Source organism: Schistocerca nitens, chromosome 5 (assembly GCF_023898315.1).
Source record: "Schistocerca nitens isolate TAMUIC-IGC-003100 chromosome 5, iqSchNite1.1, whole genome shotgun sequence".
In the NCBI taxonomy this organism is placed as follows: Eukaryota; Metazoa; Arthropoda; class Insecta; order Orthoptera; family Acrididae; genus Schistocerca; species Schistocerca nitens.
Genome location: NC_064618.1, coordinates 505644662 through 505668610, shown reverse-complemented (window position 1 = coordinate 505668610; position 23949 = coordinate 505644662). Strand labels below are relative to the sequence as shown.

At 45.8% G+C, this 23949-nt stretch overlaps 1 protein-coding gene across 1 annotated transcript in view; it reads right to left on the bottom strand.

Moving 5' to 3' along the window:
- Positions 1–23548, bottom strand: part of LOC126259925 (bromodomain-containing protein 4-like) — a 70668-nt gene extending 47120 nt beyond the window's left edge. Inside the window, exon 1 of the mRNA XM_049957017.1 lies at positions 23416–23548. The gene's annotated coding sequence lies outside the window, so the exon portion shown is untranslated. The remainder of the gene's footprint in view (positions 1–23415) is intronic.
- Between the last annotated feature and the right edge of the window lie 401 nt (positions 23549–23949).

The following is a 23949-nucleotide window of genomic DNA, read 5'->3' as shown; positions in this document are numbered from 1 at the left end:
TGAGAATTCTGGTACTTTGGTGGAATACATTAATTATTTTCAGGATCAATAAAAAAAAATGAGAAACATGTTTTATTTCGTGATTACTTCAGCTTTAAAAGATAACTAATAACGAGAAACCATAATAAAATTTAAAAAACAATTAGTTAGGTCAAAAAATGGGAATCACCCATGTTTTTAATAGGTTTCATGGAGCATTTATTCACTTTACGCGGAGCACCAGTGTTCCCCTAAACTTAGTTTGCCAAACCTTGCCCTAGAGAATCACAGTAACTTTCTTGTGAACAATTTTTTTTTAAATTTTGTTTTTCAGCCGAAGATAACTCACGTTGTGTCATTACACGTTCCGACATGTTAGCAAGTCACCAGATGTTCTTTTTAAAAAGAAATAAAGTAGTAATCTACTAAATTACAAAATCAAAGTAGCTGCTAGGATAAGTAGAGTTGAATAGGCCATGACTGGCGCCTACAAAGTAATCATATCTGAGCTCTGAGTGTTGAAACTGAAGGCAAAAGCTGACTACGCAATACCTTAAGGTATTGCTTCACATAACGAGATGCGACGCCTTCTTGAAAAATGTTGATAATCCAGTTGTCGAATAAATAGGGAATGGGTAACAAATATTGGGTATGTAATATGTTATTTTCTCTCCCATCTGCACGAACATTAGGTTGAAAATAAAAAAAAACTTAGGTACATTCTTATAAAAAGAAAATATTCCTTGTTCTATATATGTTAAGATGAACAGTTCAGTATCAGACAGCAGAGACCGCCATAATAAATGTTTAGTGTGAATAATTTCAGGTGTAACTGTAGGGTAAACTGTCTTGGCCTTCCATTATTTACGCAATTTAAGAAACCAGTGTCGCATGAGGAACTGAGTTTTAATTTCTTCGTCAGTCTTTCGGTAATGTGGCTCGCTATGAGTCGAACAAGAAAGTTTTGTTAACCCAAAGCGCACACACAAACACGCACACATATACACACACACACACACACACACACACACACACACACACACACACACACACGAGCGCGCGCGTGCGCTTGCAAATACAGAAAGTTCCCGATTATCCTCGATAATGCAGACGCGAAACACCACGGACATCGGTAAACACCTGTAACCGAAAACACATATTATGTTTTTCCTTGAAATTGTTATTTAATGCACTTACAAAAACATGGCACATGACACATTTCAAAACCCACTGCTTTACTGAGGCGTTACTCGCCAGTAACTGAAAACTTATCATACAAAAACTGAATCCAACTCTCAGCGGAGAGCTTTGCAATTTTCTCTCACGAGAGATCTGTTATTCTTATTTTCACGTTGTCCCAAGACTTACAAGACTTGCAGTGGCAATATTTTTCAGGGATGTTCGACGGTGGAATTGCTGTCCGCATCATCTTTCTGCGATAAAGAACGAGGGACATGCATGAGGCAATTTTTACCGTTGTTGTGAATTCCAGTCCCAAGACTAGTTTAATGCAACTCTCCATGTTAGTGCAGGCCTCTCCAGCTCTGCATACTACAGCAACCTACATATATTTGGATCTGCTTCCTATATTCAAACAGGGTGCTACTGACAATTCTTCGACAGAAAGGTGATGTTTTTCGGCAGGACAATGCACACCCCCATACGACTGCTGTAACGCAACTGTCCTGACCAAGAAGATCACCAGATTTCTCGACAACTGAACGCATGTGAGAGGTGATGAAGAAGAAACTTACTAGTTCTCCTGAGTCTGTAAGAATCATTGCCGAACTGAAAGTAAAGCTCAGGTTGCCCGAGGCAGTTTGTCGGAGGATGTCATTCGGAATCCTTATGGCTATTTGCATGCGAGAATACACACTTGCTTCACTGCCAGAGGGGGGTACTGTGTATTAATGCGATTGTTTGGGCAATGTTTACTGTGGCACGTGTTTTTCATTTGGTATGAATTTGTTATCGTACACTCCTACTGCGACGAACTATCTGGCGCAGCATATGTCAACAAAATGGTCCTGCACTCTTGTCCTTGAAGGTGTTGCATTTTTTTCGGGAGAATGTGTGTTTCGCGACGCTGTGGCTGCCTGGTGTGTGGTGCTGCCAAGTCTGTTGCTGTGTACCACGTCTGGCGGAGAAGCAGCATTTACGCTCACTCGAACTTATCAGAGCTTTGACTGCCAGGACGGGTGTAAGTATTTTGTGTGTACAGGTACAGGAGAGGATCGGACCAGGCATGAGACCCCTCCCCGCTCAGAAATGGAAATGCAGCAGCTCTAGCCTGCGCCTGCTGCTGGGCAGGGCTGCCGGCTTCCGCCTCGCAGTGAAAGCTGCCGCCGCCGGCTCGGCCCTAATTCTGCCATTACCCGCCTTACGCAACAGCGCCGCCGTATGCCTGCAGGGGGGGCCCTGCCGATGAAGCCGTAGATCGGGTCGGCGATATCGGCCACCCTGCTCCACATCTGCCGCGTCACAGCGCCGTTGAGAAATAGCGGGAAGCGATCAAGCAGCTACTAATCACTGCCGCCCCGTGAATATGCAGGCGGGTTGTCAGGCGCGGATGGAAAGCAGAATCTCTCTCCGTCCAACAACAGCCTCTAACCTGTGTTGTAAAATCTGTCCTTCCTGAATCTGTGCTCGTGACAAACCTTCTTTATGCTCTGATAAATCTGTAGCATTTATTTATTGCCCATTAGATTTATATCCTTCAGCTGTTGCAGTGAACACTACTGACATTTAACATTTATAGCAAGATCACTGGACAAAAAATTGGTGACGCACCCCGGAGTCATGACGCTAAAACCGTATAACACCGACTGTAACCTTGATAATGGCATCAGTTCGACGAGGAAGAGAGACCGAAAGTTTCTTGAGGTAAGCTACATGCAATTAAAACCGCACATTGAGAATTAGATCCCGAAGAGATACCAAATCGCACAGACTTTCCATTAGCTAATTTCAAATAGTAATCATAAACACCACTTTAGGGACTAGCCTCAGGCCTGTTCCCGACTGGCCGAATGCTGCCTTCAAGGCAGTACGAGGAGCGCTCCATGATCTTCGAACATGTGATCAGCAAGTCCCCAATCCCTTCAGCTGTTATTGCTAGCAGATCAATCCTGGCGATGCCTCCGCTTCTTTATTGAAGCAGCTCCTCAGATGGTCTCATAAGGACTGAGTGGACCCTGTTCCAGACCTCCCTACCGCAGAAACATCCGAGGAGATACCGGGAATCGATCCTGGGTCCTCCATGCCACAGGCATCGACGCTAATGTAGCGTAATTAATCTTCGGAAATACATTTGCGTAGGTCACATATTTAAGTGATTAATATTGCAAGATTAGAGGTAAGTGGAGATAAGTCATAGCAAATGTGGAATGCTGGTACATTAACGACCAGTGTAACCGACAGAATGTTGAATGCAAACACGCAAACGTGCATGCATTGTGTTGTAATGGTGTCGAATGTCAGTTTTTGGGATGGAGCTCCATGTATGTCGCACTTGGTCGGAATTGTCGTCGTCTAATGATGAGCCATTATTGAAACGTCCCCTTTGAACAATTATACAAGACTGTGCTTAAACTGACACACAATATTTTTAGCGCAACGCAATCTGACTTTCAAAAATCCCTACAAAAGAATGGCCCTGACTAACATTAACCTACACCTTTCACAAATCACTTACCTCACAAAAATCTTCGTTACTCGAACTACTGCAATACAGCGAGCGCCACTACTGCCAGCTAAATAAAAGATTCAAAGTACGGAAGGCACTAACTACTGATAGGCATAGTTAGCAAATGAAAGATTTTAATAGAGGACAAACAATGTATTTACCTTAATAGTGTTGAAAAATCATAATATGCATAGCAGTTCATGACATCCAGTCTTACAAATTTCCAAACTCCGCCATTTCTCTTCCCACATCCACCACTGCTGGCGGCTCACCTCCAACTGCGCAACGCTACGCGCTGTTAACATCCACCTGCCCAACACTACAATGGCAGACAACAATGCAAACTAGCCACAGACTGCACACAGCACAGCCAGTGACTTTCATACAGAGCGCTACGTGGCGTTACCAATAAGAAAACCTAAACAGCCTACTTACATTATGTGTTCGATTGGAAACAGATCTGGTGATAGAGCAGTCCAAGGCAACATGCCGACACTGTAGATTATGTCGGGCTACAATATCGGTATTTGGGCGAGCGTTATTCTGTCGGAAATCACCTCCTGGAGTGCTGTTTATGAATGGCAACAAGCCGCGCGTGGTATCCGTGCGGTGTAGGGCGCCTTGCACGGTTCGCGCGGCTCCCTTCCGTCGAAGGTTCGAGTCCTCCCTAGGGCATGGCTGTGTGTGTTGTCTGTAGCGTAAGTTAGTTTAAGTAGTGTGTAAACCTAGGGACCGATGACCTCAGCAATTTGGTCCCATTGAACTTACCACAAATTTGCAGTCAGGATGCGTGGGATGAGCACGAGAGTGCTCCTGCTGTCATACGAAATCGCCCTACAGACCATAACTCCAGGTGTAGGTCCAATTTGTCCAGCAAGGAGACAGGTTGTTTGCAAGTCCTCAACTGGCTTCCTACACACGGCCTTCATTGGGACTGAGGCATAAGCAGCTATCATCAGAAAACACAACAGACCACCAACCTGCTCTCCAGTGAGCTGTTGCTTGACGCCACTGAAGTTGGAAATGGTGGTGGTTTGAGGTCAGTGGAATGTACGCCACATGGCGCCTGGCTTGGAGCTGCGTCACTGTGGTGCCAACTGCCGCTGAAATTACTGCTGCAGATGCGGTACGACGTGCCAGAGCCATACGCCAGAGACGATCGTCTTCCCTCTCAGTAGTGCCACTCGGCCGTCCGGAGTCCGATCTCCTTGTGACAGTACATTCCAGTGGATACCGCTGCCAGCAGTCACGTGCAGTGGCTACATTCCTGCCAAGTCTTCCTTCAATATCGCCGAAGTAACATCCACCTTCTCGTAGCTCTATTACACGACATCATTCAAACTCATTAAGGTGTTGGATGGCGTCTTTGTCGTCTTAAAGGTATTATTGACTAACATCAACCCACCATGTCCAATCTGTAAAGTAGCTAACGCTCACGACATCTACAGCGTGTATTTAAAGTAAAACTGATTTGCATCTTGGAAATTTAAATAGACGTCATGGTTCAGATGTAGAAACACCTCTAACAACTTCCGTTTATGTCGCACAACTCCTTCTTGGTGTTGCGATTTTTGTTCCGGTAGTGAAATACCATTTTATATGGGAGTAAGATCGCATGATTTTACGGGCCAGTCGAGGTGCGGCGGGGGATGTGAGTGTTCGGAAAACCAGAGCGTGTGCTGGCACCACTGTGAACACAGCTGTTGTCATCTTGGAAGACGGGGGTGTCAACAGCCTGCTCGTCATGAGAGGTAATGCCTGAAATGTGGTGTTCTCAGCATACTGTTGACTGTGGGCGTTTTCACATGAATCACCTGTGTAGAAACGACAGCAGCGTCAATGCAGTGCTCTTTTGTACCTCGCGTACACAATACTACCGCCATCTGTATATGTGCTTATCGCTATTCCGTGACACTTGTCATCTCAGTGTATGTGCCGTTATGAGCAATGGCCATCGGGGAGGTACCCGACTCCAGATGTCAGTTACATGCAGTTCACTGTGCAATATTCGCAAGGAAAGTGGTCCAGGTAATTCACTCACGTCGGCAGTTCCTACAGGGTTTGAAACTATCACTGACAACGCGCAACGCTTGTCTCTGGTCCTTGTTGATCAGGATTCCTTTGCCATCACTGCTGTTTCGCCGTGTTACATGGCGGCGAATGATGCACCATTCCTTTTAGACACATTGGACAGTCTGTGTTGATACACCAACAAATCGGGCAACTTCATTTACGGTGTGATCACTGGCACGTGCAAACACAACGTGCGATTCTGTCACGTCTCCATCTGGAGCCGTCTTACTGCGCTGATGCCACAAATGCGACTGCCAAAAACCACTGCAATGATATTACTGACGGTAGCGGTGGATGGTCACGTGACTACCTCGTACCAATCCTACACCTTCTACAGCGCTCCAAATCGACCAGTGTGCTCTTCTCAGTCTAATGACGGATATTTTGTCTGGTCAGCTTATAGCCTTCACATAATTTCGACATCTATACTTAGGAGATTAAAACGTTATTACGAGGCGTTTTTTTATGTAAGTACCATTTGAAATTAAAAAAAAGACTTGCTAAGATATCTCAATAATTTTATTTTTACATGAAAGCCTGTACCTTAATCTGCGCACTGACGCCATTACAGTCTGATTCTTCCTTGTTTACGTCGTGTACTGAGTGTTTAAGATGCCTCCGATAATCGTGAGTCCCGCCTACTGTGAAGTACGGGTTGTTATAAGATTTCTTAGTGCTAAAGGCCTAAAAGCGATCGATATTCATCGTGAGATCTGTGCAGTTTACGGAGAAAGCATTATGAGTGATGGCATGGTAAGAAAGTTGGTGAAAGGATTTGAAGATGGTCGCACAAATGTGCGCGATGAACAACGGAGTTGGCGTCCTTCGGTCGTTAATGAAAGTTTGGCTCAGGAAGTGGACAATAAGGTAGGAGAAAACAGACGCTTTATGATTTCCTCCTTGCGGAATGGTTTTCCTAACGTTTCTCGTAGTGTTTTGTATGGCACTGTGACCGAGCACTTGAATTACCGAAAATTGTGCGCACGTTGGGTACGGAAAATGTTGACGGATGTGCACAAAACCAAACGTTTAGACAGTGCATTGACTTTTCTTGAGCGCTACCACAACGACGGTGATGATTTCTTAAACCAAACTGTTACGGGCGATGAAACATGGGTGGCCTACGTCACACCAGAATCAAAGCAACAGTCCATGGAAGTTGAGCAAGGACATCGCTTTGCTGCAAGACAATGCCCGTCCGCATGTGACGAATCAGACCAAAGATCTCATCACATATTTTCGATTGGAAACTCTAGATCATCCTCCGTACAGCCCCGATCTTGCGCCCAGTGATTACCATCTGTTCCTGCACTTGAAGAAACACCTGGGCGGTCAGCTTCTTTAAGACGATGACGAAATCAAAACAGTGGTGATGCAGTGGTTAACAAGTCAGGCGGCAGACTTCTATGAGGAGGGTATTCAAAAACTGGTACAACGTTATGACAAGTGCCTCAATATTGACGGAAATTATGTAGAAAAGTAGATTAAGGTACAGGCTTTCATGTAAAAATAAAATTATTGAGATATCTTAGCACGTCTTTTTTTAATTTCAAAACGGTACTTACTTAAAAAACATGGCACGTATAAAGGACCTCCTGATAGAATGTGTGTGCTATCGATACTTCTCGTAAACCTATCAACGTCAATAGTTTGTTTCGTAACAAAACAGCTACATCGAGTAATACAGAGGACGAAGATGTATGGAAGCAAACTGCTGAAAATCTTAAGGTGCATCGAGAGTTGTAATGCAAAAAAGAATAATAATGTGAAGAGAAAGTACGTGCCACATTTGTGGACTATGACGTAGTACCAGAAACGAATTAAATGGAAGGTGAGTGATGTGTACAACAACAACAGCAACAGTGAGGTAGACTCTTCTAACGCTTGACCGTGACGCTCTGCTATCGATAAAGCAACGCCTCTCTCGGCGGCTGTACATGGACTGTTGACGGAGCACACCTGCTCAGCCAGGCATCGAACCAGAGAGCAGCTGGTGTGCTGTCGTAGCAGCGCTTTCGCCGCCGTCACTTTCGCCGCTGCGGCTGGCCGGCCACTGACCGCCAGCAAGTGGGACGCCGTGGGGGCGGAGAGACCGGCGAAACCCGGCGCAACCTGCGGCAGGAATGCTGCGTCATTTTCGCGCTGTTCTCTCACTTAGCAGTACCTGTCATGATTACAAGCACGGCCCATCACAAAAGGAAGCTACTTGTGTCATAGTAAATAATGCACCATTTAACTCGCATTCCTAGTCGAGATCGCTTACTCAAACCAAGGCGCTCCACACGGTGATCGTAGAAGCTATCATTAGTAAGATGTAGTCGAAAGGAGAGTGGCCTCTGGATTGGAGCCAGGTTTAAAACCTGCTTATTCAGCTCACTTTCCTTTTAGTTAGCAATCCAAAGTGAATTATCAAGAAGGACCGGAGGGATAACAGCCGAATTGATATGGAAGGTAACACTTTGTACAAAGATCATATGATTGGACATACAGCCCCATGAGAAATGAGGAAGATGATGGAGTCAGTATTGAGTATTGCCTCCATCGCTGGCTATAACCGCTGCTACAAGCCTCGACATTGAATAAAGGAGGCTCTGGATACGTTGCTGGGGTGTAGCAGCTCATACTGCTTCCACATATTGTCAAAGGTGATATGGTGTAGCAGCGAGTGGTGTATAGCGGGCAGTCACCGACCAGATGTTTTCGATAGGCGAGAGATTAGGAGAACAGGTAGGCCAAGGCAGCACTGCAATACGATGAGCGACGAAGAAGACTCGAACATTCCTAGTACGTGTGGTCGCGCATTATCCAGCTGCAATGTGGCCATCGGAAAGCTGCGAAGTATGGGGGGACAAGAGGCTCCAGCACTTCATAGATGTAACACTGGCTGGTTAGTGTACTGTCAATGCGTACTAGGGGGGTACGTGAGTGGAATCCAGTACCACGCCAAATCACAATAGGGGTGGATAACCAGTTTGGCGGTGCATACTCAGGGTACCCTCCGCCACACACCGTCAGGTGGCTTGCGGAGTATGGATGTAGATGTAGATAAGGCAAAAGTTCAACGGTCTCTCATAACGGTGTTTTAAGACTCTAATCCGACCATTGTGGTTGGTTGGTTGGTTTTGGGGAAGGAGACCAGACAGCGTGGTCATCGGTCTCATCGGATTAGGGAAGGATGGGGAAGGAAGTCGGCCGTGCCCTTTCAGAGGAACCATCCCGGCATTTGCCTGGAGTGATTTAGGGAAATCACGGAAAACCTAAATCAGGATGGCCGGACGCGGGATTGAACCGTCGTCCTCTCGAATGCGAGTCCAGTGCCTAACCACTGCGGACCATTGTGGTGGTGCAGGCAGAATCGGGATTCGTCGGTAAAAGTAATGTCGTTTCATTTGGTTGTCCATATCCGTCTTTGTTCGCACCGCTGCCTGTGACGTTGACTCAGTGGTAAACGCAATAATGGACGCCTTACAGACAGTCCACACTGCTCCAAACGACGTCCAATGGTAAGCGCGGACATTGCTTGTTGCGAAACAGACCGAATAGGTTCATAATATGGCCGGGCTATCCATCACTGCCACACGCACAACAAGCCTGTCATCACACGAGGTGGGTGCAATCGGTCGCGTCGGTCCGTCGTTCCCTCCTGCATCCAGCGATTGCAGATCCTCATCACAGTTGCTTGGTTCCGTCCTACACGATCACCGATTTCTCTGAAGGTTAATATACAAGCCCTGAAGGCAACTATTCTTCCTCATTAGAACTCCGAAACGCCCTCCAAAGATGCTCGCTGTCTTCTACGAGCCGTACTGAATCTGCTTACACAATAGAACCGCACGAAAAAACAATTCCGTCCGTTTCCCTTTATATTAAGCTTGCAAGTGGCACTACTGGCGCCCGTGATGCGTGCCTTTGTTGAAATGCTGATCATGTGCCTCCACGTTGCCGCAAACGCACGCTGCACATTTCACCTGATCTGGATGCTTCCTTCAGGGTGTTGCATTTTGGGTGACCAGCAGTGTATATTTATTCCGAAAAGCGGTTTATATTTATTTGATACAATTTATTCCGAAATTCGTTATTGTACGGAGCATTTCAAAATGAATACACCAATTACGAACGGCTACCGATATTTAATCCATTATAGAGAATGTTAAGGAAGGTCAAAATTTTTATGAGTGAGCAAGCGCAGTAAATCGGAAGCCGGTGCCTGCACAGTGAGGCATAAGTGAAAAGTTCCGTGTCATAAGTGGATCCCGTAGAGAAGGTATTCTGCGTGTTAGAATTGTGAACTTGGTGTGATTCAATGGATTACATCTTTCAGCAGGATGGAGCTCCACCCACACTGGGGTGTGGAGTTTCGTTCATTATTAAACGAACATCTTCCATACAATTGAATCGGTCGTACTGGACATGGCGATACTGTGGTCTTGGCCACCTCGAGCTCTGAACATGACACCCATTGGGTTGTGCGAAGGACCTTGTTTGTGAATGTGCCTCCTTTGCAAAAAACGATTCCAGAACTAAAAACGCGCTCACGTCGGTGACTCCACATACGCTTCATAAAGTGTGGATACAATGGATTATTACCTATGTGTTGTCCGTGTGACATAGGGGGGTCCGTAAAAAAACACATGTAATGAAGGCAAAAAAAGAAACTTTCTTTTACATTATCTGTTATTTTTATCGATCTGTCGCTACGCATTAACTGGTTTCAGTCGTTTTTAATCACGATGTTCCTTTTGGATTGCCTTACGTAGTCAGAGACCGAAAATGACAAGCGAGAAATATCGTTTATAACATTTTATCTGTCGTCCGTTAAGTCAGTACGCCTAGTTTGCGACTTATTCCGTTTTAAAGCAACACTATTCATATGAAGCGAGGTCGCTTTTCCTTTAACTAGGCCGCATTTATTAGCCAAAGGGCTCAGCTGTTTTCGGCCATTATCAATTAATAATCAGGTGATCGTGGAAGACTTCTTGTGTAATAAATTCTATCTACGTAAAGGAAAAACCACACCTGCCCGAGTAGACGAGCGCATAAGCACACCGGTTTCGGGATTCCGGAAGACGTGGAAGATTGTTGGAAGTCACCAAACGCTCCGTTTTAATTAAAAGCTCGTTTTTCATGCATTACATGTTTTTGACGTCATATCTCCTGAACTATGTGTCGTAAAATTATGTAATCTTTGAAGAACAGTTAGTGGTACATGTGGATACTGTCTGCAAAATGTATTGCAAGTGGAGTTAACAGTAAACAAGTAATACACTGGTGTGCCAAACTTAAGCCGAAAGTAACTTTCGCGTGATGTGTCACTGCCAAGTAACGTTGCTCAATAAAACCTGGACCATACGTAGAAAGAACTGCAGTACAATACAGAAGGTAACTGGCAGAAATGTGTAATGAAACGAACAGAAATGACATTTTATTGGAAGACAATAATACACTGAAATCAGCGCGATTTGTTATGGTCCCTTGGACATGACAGAAGTCGGGGAGGGACATGGTTCTTAATAGGATGTGTGATTACCACAGACGGCAACACATGCTCTGCAACCCACTCCCACGATGGACACAAGGTTGATGAGGACCCCTGTGGTAAGCCGTTCCATTCTTCCACCAGCGAAGTTGACAACTACTTGGTGGTCATTGCTATGTATGGAGATGCTGCGATACGTATTTCCAACCTATGGTACACGTGATCTATGGGATTTAAATCGAGATAACAGGCAGGCCAGTTCATGCGCTGAAATTCTCTCGTTTCAAGACCTCCTCTACCTACGGTGTTCGGCGCGATCGCACATTGTCATCCATAAAAGTGAAGTCAGGGCCGAATGCATCCCTGAAAAGACACACATGTTGAAGGAGCACAATCTCACAATAACATTGACTGGTGAGTGGGCCGTGTTAAAAGTTATGGAGGTCAGAACACCCACGCAACATTGTGCCTCCCCACATGTGGTCCACTCAATCGATCGTGTTCGATAATGCTGGGCGTACGCTCACATGGGGAGAGGTGCGACCCGTAATACACTCAGGGACACTGTAATGAACAAACTATGGAAGCATTTTAATTTTTTAAAATTCAGTCCATAATTACAACGAGATGACGAAAGTCATGGGGTACCTTCTAATGTCGAGTCGGCCTTCCTTTTGCCTGGCGTAGTGCAGGTGCTCGACGTAACATGGACTCAGCGAGTCACTGGAAGTCCCCTGTAGAAATACTGAGGCACGCTGTCTCTGTCGTCGCCCATAACTGCGAAAGTGTTACCTGTGCAGGCTTTTGTGCACAAACTAACCTCTAGATTACGTCCCATCAATGTTCGATGGGGTTCATGTTTGGCAATCTGGATGCCCAAATCATCCGCACGAATTGTCCAGAATGTTCTTCAAACCACTCACGAACAGTTATGGCCCAGTGATATGACATCGTTGTTTGGGAACATGAAGTCCATGAATGGGCTGCAAATGTTCTCCAAGTGGCCGAGAATAACCATCTCTGGTCAATGATCGCTTCAGTTGGACCAGAGGACCCAGTCCGTTCCATGTCAGCACAACCTACACCATTATGGGCCCATCATCAGCTTGTACAGTGTCTTGTTGACCACTTGTGTGCACGGCTTCGTGCGATCTTCGCTCCACTCGAATCCTACCATCAACCAACTGAAATCAGGACTCATATGATCAGGCCACGATTTTCCAGTCGTCTAAGAGTCCAACGGAAGTGACCGCGAGTCCAGACGAGGTGCTGCAGACGATTTCGTGCTATTAGCAAAGGAACTCGCGTCGGTCGTCTGCTGCCATAGCCGATTAAGGCCGAATTTCGTCGCACTGAGCTAACGGATACGTTCGTCGTACGTCCCACATTGATTTCAGCGGCTATTTCACGCAGTGTTGCTTGTGTGTTGACAGTGACAACTCTATACAAACGCCGCTGCTCTCGGTCGTTAAGTGAAGTCCGTCAGCCACTGCGTTGTCCGTGGTAAGTGGTAATGCCTGAAATTTGGTATTCTCCGCACACACTTGGCACTGTGGATCCCGGAACACTGAATTAGCTAACAATTTCCGCAATGAAATGTCCCTAGCGTCTAGCTCCAATTACCATTTCGCGTTCAAAATTTTTTAATTTTATCTCGTGCGTCCATAATCACCTTTCCCTGTGAATCATATGAGTGCAACTAACATCGCCGCCAATACACAGCCCTTTCATACCTCGTGTAAGCGATAGTATCGTCATCTGTATATGTGCATACAGCTATCCTATGACTAATGTGCATCAAGCTATCCCATGACTTCTGTCACCTCAGTGTGTATGAAATACTGAAAATCAAATTTTTGTAGTCCCTGGAAGCGGTTAGAGGGCAGCCAGCAACTGGGACCGTGGACCATGAACCAGGTTAGCAGTTTAGTAATATAGACACTGATGTATGTGTACAACTTTATCGTGATTAGTACATACAAACGCTTACAGAGATCGTGGTTCAGCTAGCGGATCACCTTAAGTGCAGCGCTGGCGGCGGCGCGTTCACTTTCGGGAGGGCGGTGAGTTACAGCGGCTGCTGGGGAATGTAGGCCGGAGAAAAAAACCGACGTGGGGTGTGAAAGTGCGGCTCTTGTCGGCTGCCGTATGGCGCGCCAGGAAAGTGCCGCCTCTCGGGCACAGCCTTGCCTTGTCTCTCTGCTCCCAGCAGCCGCTCTGGCCTTCGGTTTCCCTCTGCGTGACAAAGCACACAGCTGCCGCGGGCCCGGCAGCGGAACCAATCGAATGGCACGGTTTCAGCCATCCCTCGACAAGTGAACGGCCACTTAACTTTCCACCTCGATTTAATTGCAGACGTAGACGCCCGCTATGTAAGACTCAAGTGCTGTATATTCACATGTGCGCCTTTATGTAGTTCTGTAGGGATATAGGTACAATTTGATGTGTCACACCAATAAACATTCTATATACTTGTATCCTCAATAACTGACCTTCCGTTTTCAGTGCTTCAATAACTGCAGAGTTACAGAGTAGCACGTTCTGCTGCTTTTGTTAACATGGGTACTGGAATATCTAAAAATGATACGGGATCTGGAACATGTGTTGATTTCGTTTACACTGTCCGACCAAAAGTATCTGAAAACCTATAGTGGATATTAGTATGTATCCACCCTTCCCATTTAGGACGACCTGGAGTCTGCTGGGGACACTTTCAATGAAGCGTCTGAATGTCCGTACAGGAATGACAGCCCATTCTTCCTCAGGAGCAGAAATCAGAGAAGGTAAGTAATCTTGGACGCCGGGATCTGGAGCGAAGTCGACGTTCTAATTCATCCAAACTGTGCTGCATTGGGTCCATGTTCAGTTTCAGGAAAAGCCAGTCCAATTCTGGAAGTTATTGTACACATACCATTTTCTCACAGATGCTTTTCTGACAGGGTGCTGACCCAGTCATCGTCTCTGAAATGTTCCTCTACTGTAGGCAGTACGAGGTGCATTCAAGTTCTAAGGCCTCCGATTTTTTTTCTAATTAACTACTCACCCGAAATCGATGAAACTGGCGTTACTTCTCGACGTAATCATCCTGCAGACGTACACATTTTTCACAACGCTGGCGCCACGATTCCACGGCAGCGGCGAAGGCTTCTTTAGGAGTCTGTTTTGACCACTGGAAAATCGCTGAGGCAATAGCAGCACGGCTGGTGAATGTGCGGCCGCGGAGAGTGTTATCACGAAGAAACTGTTGCGTAACGTTAGCTCGATATGCGGGTGCGTGGTCTTGGTGAAACAGCACACACGCAGCCCTTCCCGGACGTTTTTGTTGCAGTGCAGGAAGGAATTTGTTCTTCAAAACATTTTCGTAGGATGCACCTGTTACTGTAGTGCGCTTTGGAACGCAACGGGTAAGGATTACACCCTCGCTGTCCCAGAACATGGACACCATCATTTTTTCAGCACTGGCGGTTACCCGAAATTTTTTTGGTGGCGGTGAATCTGTATGCTTCCATTGAGCTGACTGGCGCTTTGTTTCTGGATTGAAAAATGGCATCCACGTCTCATCCATTATCACAACCGACGAAAAGAAAGTCCCATTTGTGCTGTCATTGCGCGTCAACATTGCTTGGCAATATGCCACAAGGGCAGCCATGTGGTCGTCCGTCAGCATTCATGGCACCCACCTGGATGACACTTTTCGCATTTTCAAGTCGTCATGCAGGATTGTGTGCACAGAACCCACAGAAATGCCAACTCTGGAAGCGATCTGTTCAACATTCACTTTCTCGATCATGTCGTCAGACCGGCTTGTGCGAGTCCGAGGTTGTTTCGGTTTGTTGTCACACGATGTTCTGCCTTCATTAAACTGTCGCACCCACGAACGCACTTTCGACACATCCATAACTCCATCACCACATGTCTCCTTCAACTGTCGATGAATTTCAATTGGTTTCACACCACGCAAATTCAGAAAATGAATGATTGCACGCTGTTCAAGTAAGGAAAACGTCGCCATTTTAAGTATTTAAAACAGTTCTCATTCTCGCCGCTGGCGGTAAAATTCCATCTGCCGTACGGTGCTGCCATCTCTGGGACGTATTGACAATGAACGCGGCCTCATTTTAAAATAATGCGCATGTTTCTATCTCTTTCCAGTCCGGAGAAAAAAAATCGGAGGCCTTAGAACTTGAATGCACCTCGTACACAATGCTGTAAAATGTGTTCATATCCTTCCGTATTTAGCGTTTTCTTAAGTGCAATAATGTGACAACGTCCTTACCAGGGGAAACAGCACCTCCTCCATACTTCACTGTTAGCACTACCCATTATAGCCAGTAATGTTCTTGAGTAACTCCCAAAACCCAAACCTTTCCTTCGGATTGCCACAAAGTGCAGCGTGATTCGTCACTCCAAATCACTTGTTTCCAGTCATCCAGTCTCCAGTGGCGCCGCTCTTCACCTCCAGCGTGACTACAGAAATGTGCGGCGTATGAGGTCATGCTCGTCCATTGCACCTCATTCTTTATAACTCCCTACGCACAGTCATTGTGCTAGATGGACTGCAGGTAGAACTTAGAAACTCAAAAATCATCCCTTCCGATGGTTTCATGCGATTTCTTACAACCACCGTCGGCAATATTCGACGGTCGCTATCCGTCAGTAGATGAGGTGTGCCCTTTCTTGGCTTAGCTGTAGATGTTCCTTCTCGTTTTCACTTCACAATCACATCACCAACAGGCGGTTTCGGCCCCTTTAGCGTGGTTAAAGTATCCACCATGGATTTGTTACTCAGTTGACATGCAATGACTAGCCCCACGTTAGAAGTCACTGAATTCTCGTGGCCGACCCATTATGCAGTTACTGTTTGTTTACTGACAATACTTTACCCCCGTCTCCTTTTGTACTGGGGCGTACGTCTCTTGTTACATCTAGTGGTCAATTCCATATTACCTAGGGGTGTCGAGATACTTTTGATTAGATAATGATATACCAGAAATACCCTGCCACGGGTGAGCACACAATAGAAACAGTTGCACTAGGAGAAGTATCGTGCACTGATTACAAAAAATGGCTCTGAGCACTATGGGGCTTAACATCTATGGTCATCAGTCCCCTAGAAGTGAGAAGTACTTAAACCTAAGTAACCTAAGGACGTCACACAACACCCAGTCATCACGAGGCAGAGAAAATCCCTGACCCCGCCGGGAATCGAACCCGGGAACCTGGGCGCGGGAAGCGAGCACTGATTACAACTGTCATTGCATCCTACCTGGCAGCTGATCAGTCAACGCACAGTCTGTGACTGTCCATATAACTTTGCACGTGTACGTGTGTCGTTCCTGTCTGTCTCTACGCGACATCACGACCCTAACGGGTCAACATTTCTCCGACAGTAATCCAAAGCTATAGGATTCAGATCCGAGAGATGCATAGGTAACTCTGTTCACACGATGAACTGTCTCTCCAGTCTTTTTGCATCTCCGTCTTTGCACAATGCCTTTCCAGTATGATGTAGCTCTCTGTGCGGTTATGTCCTTGCACTTATCATGATGTCCATCCAGACTATCGGTCAATGGTCGTCACAAGTGCCCCGTTCCGGTGTGTTTCCTCCGTGGCAAAGTGTTCCTCATTTGTTCCATATGAGCTGGTATCCAGAATCGTTTTCTACACCGAGCTGTGGTGGAGTCGGCGAAAGAAAATCTCTGACAGCTGCCAACTTCCAACTGGGAAGCACAAACGACTGCAGCGAAAACGATTGTCCTCTATAGAGGTGCAGTAACAATGAGGCGTTGCCACAGAGACGTGTATAAAATCGCGATACGCGATTGGTTGAGGTAGACGCACGAAGCAGCAACGACAAGCCCACTGCACTTGTCAGGGATATTCTTTCGACGAGCCTATCATCGAATTTATTTGCCGTGTGTAGAGCTCATTGCTACTGATTGTGTTCACAACTCAACAGATCACTGTAGTTGGCTTTGGTGGTGAATCAGAATGAGCGGGAGGAACAGCAGCGGTTTCCAGGCATACATACTGTATTTATGGGGAAATACGAGTGCTTGAAATACTAGCTAGAGATGAAACCAGTTTCAGAGTAGTAGAAAACCTGTTCGTTTCCACCAATCGCACTATAGTTGACTGCTTTCTCTTTCAGCAGTCTCCTGGGTTTGCTACTCGTAGACTAACTGCATCAGGTTTTTCCTGATATGAGAGCATCAGTAATCCTTTTGCATGAAGTACTGAATCGGAATCTCTCAACTAGTAGAGATATAAAAAATATATTGCTATAAAGCAGCGACAGATGCAAAAATACAAAAATATTACTACGCTGTGTAGCCAAAAAAGGAAATGCTTTGAGGCGTACGAAAAAAAAACGTTGATTCGAATGATGACTGGCGAGGAACGCCGTTCTCTTCTACACGTTGGCCAACAAAGACGAATAGTAGCTTCCTGAACTCAATGTTGGTGTAATGTCATTGTTGCAGAACTTTTCCTCGTGGGATATCTTAATCGATTTTTCCAGTCATCCAAAAAGTGACGCCGACCAGAAAGTCTATGCTGCTCCTGTGAGTGGGCTCCTTACAGGAAATTGCTTATCTGGAGAAACTAATCAGTATTTCACAATTAGTTCGACTTCTGCTGTTTATGGGAAATTTTTCAAAGAATTGCTGTATATTTCTTCACGTATGTGGATCGTTATCTTTGGAAAATGACAAACACTTATCCGTTACGGTGTGACATGGTATGGTCGATAGTATAACTGAACATGATGGACTAGGCTGGACTGTGTTGAGATCTGGGCTTCGTTTTAGGTATGTGGCACTCCTGTTTTAGCTCATCGCTCGGCTATAGCTTTTGTTTCATTAACACTAAAATGATCATGTTGACAGATCCAACTAGTAGACGCAGCTTGAATGTTGAAGAAGTGCTCATTATTACCTGATTGGCTTCAACGTTCCTATCTAGAGATCAAAATAAGTCGAGAAAAAACATGCCCTCAAGATAATATCTCCTCCACCAAAGGTCATGTTCTCCACCAGGTTTGGCATTATTCATGTCCACACATGACGACTTTACAGCTACCCCGTGTAGTTTGATTCCTCACTTCACATAATTCACTTTCATTGTTTCAAAGTGAAATTCGGCATGTTTTTCAGCTCTGGAATTCGAAATAAAGGTTAACGTCCATGATATTTAGTTTCTTACTGGAGGTAACCAAAGGAATCTAAATACGTCCACAGAAAAAGGCATCACTTCTAGATGCAAATCTGAACTCTGGAGCCATAGTTTCTAACGAAGGCTGCCGATTAGACTTCACTACGACAATGACAGCCTCGATACATAATTTGTTTAGCGTCCCACGTTTATGTCGTGATTAAGCTATTGTGATCACTCGGTATATCGGCATTGGAGTGAGCCAAATAACACGAAAAAAGAGAACATACGTTTTTTTTATTTACATGCTCGGGATTCACTAATTGCACATTGCAACTATTGTGGCTGTAGGTTATGTTCCTGACTTTACGATTGGGGATTGGCCTCCAGGTGATAACTGTAGGCTCTGCGCTGCTATTACGATGGTACCGTTATGCTCGCGTTAATAACAGCACATCTGTCTGTGAGAAGCTCAGGTTCGTTAGCAAATCACAGGTCTCCTCCGCGCTACGCTTGTTTCGCTTACGCAAGCAACGCTACGCTGGCTGCTGCAAGCGCACGACTTTTCGTGACCCGGAGCGCTATTCGCGATGAAGCGGATCTCATATCCGGACCGGCGGCCTCGGAAATTAACGCAAAGTTTTCCTGACTCTAGCCGCGGCATCGACTCTTGCCCACGACTGTCATTGGAGGCAATTCTGATTGCCTGTCGTAATCCTGTCGCTCCACTGCACACTCACTCCTCATGCTACGCGTTTAAACTGCTGGAATTTCCGTGTGCTGTTTGATTGCTCCTGTATCTGAAGTTAGCGACATTGTGTGTTGTAAAACAACGTGCGAGACTCCCGTTCTTGTCATAATAAGCAGTCGACTTTACTGTGTTACCCAAACAGTTACACAAACACGGACGAGACCTCTCCTTTAGCTGGGATGCATTGCCCCAGAAATGAATTTAAATTAGTTCTAATCTCCCGATTGCAGTAAAGGTCTTAGCTATCCCTCTGTTGTAATGCAAATGCCAGCAATGGGAAAACCCCTTCCAAATAATTCCCAATTCCGAGCCTCTCCGCTCAATTCTCAACTCGCTGGGCATTGGTCAGAAAAAATTTGAGCTGTGCAATGGCTCCGACGTCGCATGGCTCTTCGAGGTTGAGAATGATGAGTATATGTGTAATACAATTCATCTACGTAGCCATTGATGCTCACGCACAGCACCACAACCTCGCTCGGACTGGACATAGTACAGTCTAGTGCTGGTCGCAGAAAAAAATATCACTGGAATTTGGCATGGGGAAGTGAGAGATCGGCGTATAGTTATTGGCTCCTACACTGTAAGCAATTTCGGTTTAAGTGACAAAAACTCATCGCAGTGTCTCTTGGAGTGAAGGCATATGACATTTCTTATGCAGATTCGTATGGAGCCATCACACCCAGAGGCCATACACAAGAACAGGCCACGCACGCTCCATCACTGGGTTCAACTTCTTTGTTGTTGTAATTTCAAACGTACACAACACCACCATACCAGCAATGAACCACGAAACACTAGTCGTAATCATCCGCACGATACACACACTTTACATTTAATGGTATTCAGATAGCGAATCTTGTTAAAATAACTTCACACATGCAGTATATAAATACAGAAAACTCTTTCCAAATAATGAAATGCGGGTTGTTACTGTCGGTATTTAGACCAGTTAAAACATGTAGTTTGAGAGAGTCTGGTCTATAATTATGGTATTCATTATTCACCGACGTTTCCTCCCCATCTGAGGGCTACTTCTTCACAGATGACTCGGCAGCTGCGATAGTGACCGGTTCGTCACTGAAGATATATCCCGCAGCTGGGCATGGAACATCAATGAATTGTTTCTTATATCGATCGCTGCTTCTCATCCCGGAAGTTTTAGCTGAAGTCTCTTCAAATGCTAAACCCTTTTCTTGGAATGCGAATTCTGTGGAAACAGTAAATTGTTAAATAGTCACCTGATAGCCGGCCGCTGTGGCCGAGCGGTTCTAGACTCTTCAGTGTGGAACCGTGCGACTGCTACGGTCGCAGGTTCGAATCCTGCCTCGGGCATGGATGTGTGTGATGTCCTTAGGTTAGTTAGGTTTAAGTAGTTCTAAGTTCTAGAGGACTAATGACCTCAGATGTTAAGTCCCACAGTGCTTCGAGCAATTTTGATTTTGTCACCTGATATTCAGAAAACAGAAAATCAATTGTTTTGTGTATCAAACACTTTAAGAAACCGATCAGTGAAGCCAATGTCAACGTGTGGAATTAGAATAGAAACAACTCTGCATTGAAAAAATTCTGACATCGAATATTGTTAAAAATCTTCCTAACCGACAGCGGAGAAACTCGGACTTTCTCTCTTTAAGGTCCGTTTTTAGCGGTATTCGCCGTGGATTGTCTGAGGAAAAGAAACAAAACCTCCGCTCTCACTGACCTTAATTCCTGCAATACCTCATTTCTTGTTGTTTGCAGTGGTGGCATGACTATTGGAGAAGTTTATCACTGACAATTTCGGTGGAGTCTTAGTAACTTTCATGTGCAGGGCGTTTCTCGTCTTCCTCCAAACTTCTTTTTACACGCTTGTGGAAGCAGCGGACTTGAGGGCTAAAACTGTGTCCTAGACAGACGAATAACATGCTGATTATCCGCACCACATATAAAAATACTTTGTGACACTTTGAGCAAGGGCACGGTGGAATTTCAAGGGAGTAACGACCCTCGCAGAGCTGGTATTAAGTAGTCGCCTAGAGTGGTGTTAGTGCAAAAAGAGAAGTCTACATTTGACAAACAGAGTCGAGATTTGGAACACGACTTCGCATTTAGACAGTAGTGGAGCATTAAACGTGCGTACCATGTTGTTCAGCGCCAGTTTATTTAGTACGATGAAGTCTAATTCAAGCAGAAGTCTGTCATCAATAAGCGATTTTATATTCACATGCATGCGCGCGCAGGCAGATATTCTTTCGTCCAGATGCATTATGATGGCTCACTTTCAGAATATGGTCACAAGAACGCTGGCGCAGAAGTGGAGGTAATGGAGGTGAATTTCGAACACTAGTTCACCTCCTAAAGGGACATGTGTGTTAAAACACCTTTGTCAAGGCGTGGCTTTCAAATCGCAAGATGCTGGTTCAAATCCGATGATGGTAGATATTTTCGATCGCGGCAGGAGAGCTGCTAGAAGTTGAGAACTGTCGACGGCGCATATCAAATCGTACACGAATGTCTCCCGCGACATTTCTATCCGGTTAGCAGTCTGTTACGGGGTGAAGGCAGGTGAGACAGTTCGTAATGATCAGTACGTTGTGTGAGTACGTAATGACGTTATACTGTGAAACCGAGTTTTGTTTTTCCGAAAGAAAAATGGCTCTGAGCACTATGGGACTCAACTGCTGAGGTCATTAGTCCCCTAGAACTTAGAACTAGTTAAACCTAACTAACCTAAGGACATCACAAACATCCATGCCCGAGGCAGGATTCGAACCTGCGACCGTAGCGGTCTTGCGGTTCCAGACTGCAGCGCCTTTAACCGCACGGCCACTTCAGCCGACTTTTCCGAAAGAGACTTACGTTCTTTCATCAGGCTCATAATCGTTTTCACGACTTTAATTCCAGGCACAGAATGAGTGATGTGGCAGAGAGATTATACATCGTACCCATATTCAGGAAGAGTAGGCTTCAAATTCTCGTGCAGTCAGTCAGAGTTTGATTTCATGTGGATTCCACAAATGACTTCAGAAGAATGTCGGCAGTGTCCTCTCTATGAGCCCACAACTAATTCCTTCCCACAAAACTGTCCATTTGAGCTAGAAATCCGTCTCTAGATACATCTAAATTTATGTGACGTTGAACCTCAATATCTTTTCATTGATGCGGACACGGAAAATTGCACTCAAACCATCACCATTACAGTCATCTGCGCTATACTGTTACAGATCCACACGCGGGATAAAGGAAACTGCATACTATCATGTGAAGAACGTTGCTGCGGCGGAAGCTTACGGAGCACAATGCCGATTAGTTGAGTTACTTAGTGTACTTACGATACCATCCTGCCGCCAGAAAAATATGTAGTATTCATGGAAAAGTTTAACGTCTCATAAATGATTTCGCTAGATGTACACATTCAAATGCAATAAAACGTGTGTTGCGGAAGAAACTGGTAAATGGGATGATGATAATATAAGCTGCACCGGCTGTTTATTCAGATTAAACTTGTTCCTAGGGGAAGTCTCTATCAGGGACGTGGTAGTACACTGGATTCGCATTCGGACGGCGCTTAAAATCTCGATCGGGCAACAAAGTTTAGATTTTCTGTGATGGTGCTTCTGAACATCCTTGCCTCAATCTCTGCTGGCATCGACATCGTTGACGGGACGTTAAACTTAATTTTCCTTCCTTCTTCCTTTTGTAGCCATGAAAGTACTTGGTGACCACCGCGAAAATCCTCTGATAAACCGCGTAGCTGTTTGAAATTGCACAGAATCTACGTTTCCCTCCTCCCTTCGGTTAAGGTATTAGGTTTGTAATCGGGGGGGGGGGGGGGTTGGGACTGAAATTTTCGAGTGGCCATCCTTATTCACGTTTACCACCACTTCCATGAAATCTCTTTCGGGTGGTCCCTTCCTAAATATCGCAAGATTAATGGTGTGCTTTCGTATGTAGAGACAAGTTGTTGATTCCACGTCATGCACAATATTTCGACGAACGACGCAGTTTTCTTGAAGTGCAGCGAGCTGTTACTCTTATCGAGTCTAATCATACAGGTAGGGGTCTAGACGGTGGGTCGCATTACACAGTTCGCAGCACTTGAAGAAGACCACTGGGTCGGTCGTCGAACACCCCAAAGCACACAGTCAATCACGCAGAGATAACCAGACCAGATGGCAGCTAATTTCCTCTCCTATCTTTGTCCAAATAGGCTAGTGCTCTACCTCGAATGGCCTCGGTGTCTACGGGACATTGAATCCTTAGCTTCCAGCTTTACCTTCTGGCTGACGGAGGAAGAGTTTGGCAGAGAGAGGGACTCACCTGCAGAAGAGCGCGGTACTGTAGCGAGGTGTTGCGGGCCGTGCGGCGACGGACGGGGCAGAGCGGCGGTGTCGGGAGAAACTCCGCGGGCCGCCCGCGCCGCGTCTTATATACCCGCGGTAGGCGGCGCGCCGCCCCACGAAGACTGCAGCCGCCGCAGCGCCGCCACGGGCAGGCGAGAGCAGCGCCGCGCCAGTCCCCAGTCCACCAGGCCTCTGTCCTGCCGAGCGCTCGTCTTCATTAACAGCTCTCGCCACTGAGTGCATTTCAGCTGCAGCAATAAGACACTAATGAGGGCTGCTCAACACAATATCAGGTTGCACATCAACGTACGTACTCCACAAGCTGCCAGACTGCGCATAACGGAGGGTGTGTACCTTCTACATCTACATTTACACTCCTCAAGCCACCCAACGGTGTGTGGCGGAGAGTACTTTACATGCTACTGTCATTACCTCCGTTTCCTGTTCCACTCGCGTATGGTTCGCGGGAAGAACGACTGCCGGAAAGTCTCCGTGCGCGCTCGAATCTCTC